Source organism: Hibiscus syriacus, unplaced genomic scaffold (assembly GCF_006381635.1).
Source record: "Hibiscus syriacus cultivar Baekdansim isolate YM2019G1 unplaced genomic scaffold, ASM638163v2 tig00110646_pilon, whole genome shotgun sequence".
Classification (NCBI taxonomy): domain Eukaryota; kingdom Viridiplantae; phylum Streptophyta; class Magnoliopsida; order Malvales; family Malvaceae; genus Hibiscus; species Hibiscus syriacus.
In genome coordinates, this window is record NW_024062810.1 from 837,590 (window position 1) to 843,047 (window position 5,458).

Genomic DNA, 5,458 nt, shown 5'->3' on the forward strand with positions numbered 1-5,458 from the left:
ACATGAAGATTAAAATAAAAACGAGTGAATATTACAAACTAAAATGAAATGAAAAAAATAGTATTTGAATTTACAAGGACCAAAATAGCAAATACAATAACTTAAAGGACTTAAATAACAAAAAAATAGAAACTTAGGGACTAAAATAGTAAAAACAAAAACTTAAAGGACTAAAATGGTATTAACAAAAACTAGAACCTAATAACCAAATATGAATAAATTAGAGCCTCAATAATCTATTTAAAATAAATACAGGTACCAGAAACACAAATAACTCATAAATCATATACAAGACTAAAATAAACTACACATAAAAATGGAGGATTAAAATATAATTACACCAAATGCCTAGCAATGACTGAAATGAAATATTTACAATTTCATGACCAAAATTAAATATCAAGAAAATACACAACGCATAACATTAGTGACTAAAATGAAACATTTAAAAATATTGAGATCAAGTTAGATATTTACAAGAATGACATAACATGCAATAATATGACTAAAAAATATAAGTACAAAAACATGAGTGCTCAAATCGAAATAAAATAAACTTTCATTTAATGGCTAAATAGTATGGTTACAAAACAGGGGGACTAAACCTGCTATTATCCCCAAAGCAAAATACGGAGAAACCCCTGTAAACGACGCTGTTTATAGAGAACTATATAAGCCCAAAATGGGCTTTATTTCCCATTCTCCCCTTCATTTGCTTCACTTTAAACAGACAAAGAGAAAAAGTTCTCTGGAACTCTCTCAAACGAAGAGAGAATGACCACGGTTGTCGGAGGCTCCCACAGCAGGGCCAACGGCGGCGCACGGTGGCCAGAGCGAACCAACTACCCTCAATCGGCTCCCCTCACCCGCTTAACCCGAAATCCCAATTTTAGCCTACAAACCATCGCCAAGCCGTAGATATGAAGAAACAAAGAGATTTTACCTTCGAAAAAATGAGCTCCGACGACCCTCCAACTTCCAACATGAGGAACCAAGGTATAAATCTCTTTTTCTCTCTTCCCTTTTGTATTTGAATCTGATTTTTTCTTTCTAGGTTGGTTCGAATCTTTTCCTATTTTTTGTTTCGGTTTCTCTCCCCTTGATTATCTCCATATTTCCCTCTCTCGTTTTCTCTCAAAACCACCGAATGGAAATCCCCTTGCCTCTCTGCTTCTTCTTTTGCATCTCTCTGATCTCTGTGATAAATCTCTCAGATAGATTTGAGCTCCTCGGGAACACATTTTTCTCTTAATTGTTCACTGGTTCTTTGATAGACTGCTAGGACTTTAGGTCACTGTTGATGAGAGTGGCGGCGTCAGAGGCTGTCGTAGGCAGGAGCAGCAGGCGTCGATGAACAACTAGCTAGGTTTAGGGTTTTAAAACCATATTACCTCGGGTTAGGTCACTGAATAGGGTCGAATCCTATTTGAATTGGGTCTGGACCGGGTTCCGTTTGTTGGGTTGGTTCTACTGTTGGGTCATCAGTTTGGGTTGTATATGGGTCATGGGGGACTTGGGCTTTAATGTAATATGGTTTGGGCTTTGAGATTGGTCTGTAAAACAAAATGTATTAATAAAAATAATAATACTAATATATTAATAATAAAATTAAATAATAATAATAAAAGACCAGGACAGAAACTAGTCTCTACACTACCACTCTAAGGTATTTGGTAGAAACTAAAATGAACATTTTCGGCAATTGTTCACATTTAAAACAAATATGTTCTGCAACATTAACTCTATGTATAAATGTCAGCAAGATAATCTGTCAATAAAATTTGGGCCACAAATTAAATGTAAAAGTAAACCATCGTTTTTTTATTTTTCTTAATTAATGTCCGATCATGTTCAACAGCTGGCTTGTGGATAAGGCTGTAAAATCAGGTAATCGGACAGGTTTCAGGTATCAATCTAAACAATGAACAACATCAGGTTGTTGACATCGTTGGAGCTTTGGCTTTGCACTTGGCTTTTACTGGTCTTTATTGATGGAGGCTGCTCCCAACTTGCCTATGATTGGACTGTTTCTTACTCTCCACGTGCCCCTCTTGGAATTGATAAACAGGTTCTTCTTATTTCTTAATCACCACCACCTTTTTCCGGAAGATTTATTTGTAGTTTGATTCTCAGTATAATATATTTATCGTGACATCAGGTGATTGTGATCAATGATATATTCCAGGTCCAGTCTTGTATGCATCAACAAATGACGTTGTGAATGTTAATATTCATAACAACTTGACAGATCCATTTCTCATGACATGGTAAATTAGTTTAGAAAACTGGGAAATAAAGACCGAATGGTACAAACATTGATTTTTGTTTTTCCTTGGTCTTTAGGAATGTGATTCAAATGAGGAGGAATTCATGGCAAGATGGAGTGCAAGAGACCAACTGCCCTATACTGTCAGGCCAAAACTGGACATACAGCTTTCAGCTTAAGGATCAGATTGGAAGTTTCTTTTATTTTCCTTCACTTCTACAAAGCTGCTGGTGGGTACGGAGCTACTCAATTGTATAATCTCCCTGCCGTTCCCATTCCTTTCCCACCACCGTACAGAGATTATGCTGTCCTGATTGGCTATTGATACAGGGCGGACTATAGGGTATGCTAAATTGACTATAGGGTATGCTAATTGACTGTAAAATGGGGTCTTTTGCCCCTTGCTGATGAGATTCTTATCAATGGACTAGGGCCTAATCAAGCAAGATTTGAGTTCGATCCGGGTGAATCTGTTTTAACTTAGTAATAAATCACGAATCTTAGAAAAATTTAGGCAATTCCTGTTCTGTCTTTAATCTCACAGGTGCGACATACAGACTAAGAATTTCAAATGTAGGCTTGAAAACATCCTTGAATTTCAGAATCCAGGAGCATCCAATGCTGTTGGTGGAAACTGAAGGTTCTTACTTCAACAATACTATGATAGCTTGGACATCCATGTCGGAAAATCTTACTCGGTACTAGTTACGGTAAAAACCCAGGTCAATGGCAAGTCATACTACATGGTCTCAAGTTCTCGTTTATGATCCTCGAACAATCTGGCATAGGTATCATTCATTATCCAGATTCTGCAGGAGACCCTGTTGGTCCTCTTCCTTAGGACCTTTCCAATCTGATTACAATTTCTCTGTCGACCAGGCTCGTTCCATGAGGTAAAACACACGAGTCTTGCTCTCCCAAAACTGCCCAAATCATTGTTTCTTACATTTTTTTTTTTCAATAGGAGGAATTTAACATCATCAGTGCTAGGCCAAATCCGCAAGGTTCCTAGTTCCTACCACTACGGCAACATCAGTACCCCCCAACGCTTATTCTTGAAAACAATCTGATGTTCATTGGAGCAAAACGAAGATTTACCATATAGGAGTATCATTTATACACCCAGATACACCATAAAGCAACTAGAATACTTCCAGCTCAATGATGTATTCGAGTACAGTATATCATTCATGGAAGACAGACCACTACTCTTCGTTATCTATGCTCTCTTACCGTGATTGTTCCATATCGTCTTCCAGAATCCAGTGCTAGAAATGCAAACATGGCACATTGATGGCTACAACTTTTTTCGTCAGGTAAAGTGTCTTATCCATGTCACAATGCTTGGATAAATCATATGGAACTAATGAAAGTAGTTTAATAATCCTACTATCTGCAGAAGGGTTGGGGCTTGTGGGATGAAAGCAAGAAAGTAGGATATAGCATGGTTGACGCAGTTTCTCTATCAAACAGTTTAGGTTTTATGACTGAGAAATTTTGGAATGGAGTATTATGTTTTAGGAAGTTGTACATGTGTGTTGAAAGATGAATGTTAATTATTGAACGAGCAGGTCTATCCATTGTCATGGACGGCTATACTGGTAGAATTGGACAACCTGGGGACGTGGAATCTGAGGTCAGAATGTAGAGAATTGGTATCTAGGGCAAGAGCTTTACCTAAGAGTAAAGGAGCTTCGGAAGATGGCCACGCACCCATTTCTCCAAGGGATGAAGCTCCCATACCTCAGAATGTCATCAAATGCGGTAGAGTTGCTAACCTATGATGTTTTCTGGAATTACTTTGTTGAATGTCTATTTTAGATGTATGGATATTACGATAATCAATAATTTGATTACCTTATATAATTTTTGTTAAATTTTTATTACATTTAATGTCTATGTTTGAATGAGTTGTTGATATAAAGAAAATACTGGAGTAAATAGTTTATATTGACTACAACGAGAATGATATGACGGAGAGTTGTAATATAATTTTTTTTGAAGATGACATTGATAAGCCGATGCTGAAGGACGTATCAGTTATAATTATATAACTCATTATTATTGTCACGGGCTAGACTATCGGCTAACTGGTCCGTGCGGTCCTTAGATGTCTCACCGGTTTGCTCGGCGTCTAAGTCAGCCTAAACTCCTCAGTTAATGTTGCTATAGCGATAAGCACGATGGAAAAGCAAAAAAAAAAACGTAAGTAAGCTTGTATGGGGAAATTTTTGGCACGAATAACTAAGTTTATTCACACAAAACTCTCTATATCCAATGGAGGTTGGGATACCTCATTATAATAAAGTCCCCTTATATCTCATGATACTCCTAGTCTAAACTACAAGTAAAACTCTTTACTTTAGTGAAACTCTAATATTTGAGTCCTATTCAAACAAGGACTATGTTACTTAGTTTTATTTCCAAGTAAGGTTGGCCTTGCTAGGTGGACAGACCTTAAGTCGGTGCTAGCTCGGCCCTCAGTACACTCTAAGTGTGCGCAGGCCTCAGCCTTGTGTGCCCCCGATGTGTGCTGCCCTCGCCCCAAGTGGCCCACTTTGTGCATTCATCTCAGTTCTAGGACCACTGGTGTGCGATGGCCTCGACCCAGAGTGCATCCCGTTGCTTGTTGGCTAGAGCCCTCGGTCGAATTTCGTTCATTGGCATCGGCTCTAGGTGCACCTTGGTGTGCGGTGGTCACGACCCTAGGCGACCATTGATGTTTGATGGTCGTACTTGTGGATAGTTGGGACGGGTATGTCTTGAACTGTTCGATGTTGGTGTCTTGGTCGGAGTGGCCGTTATGGGCCACCTGGGCGGCGGTCTATCGCACCCTGGTGGGTGTTGGTCTCGACACTACAGTGGCGTAACTGCTTTGTGTGGTTGCGCTCCCAAGGGTAGTCTATTGTGGGCCAACCTCGCCAACAAGTTTGCGGCCCGTGAAATTCTCCTTCACTTGTTTTAGTGACACCCTCGTTGTTAGGTTTGCTTTGTGGCTTTAGAAGGTTCCCAAGTGGTATTCACCTTTTTGGAGCATTCTTGACATGTTGAATAATTGTTAAGGTCTTCGCCTCTTCTTGATCAATTTGTATCAACGAGACACTACTTTTATTGGGAATCCATGATGCTCATCACATTTTCATAGGGAAAGATAGAGGTTTTGTCACCAGGCTAGACTGTCGGCTAGTTGGT

General features: G+C 39.0%; 1 pseudogene; it reads left to right on the plus strand.

The window, feature by feature from the left end:
* The first annotated feature begins 1,921 nt into the window (after window positions 1–1,921).
* On the plus strand, window positions 1,922–4,050 carry LOC120137006 (annotated as a pseudogene).
* Window positions 4,051–5,458: the final 1,408 nt, after the last annotated feature.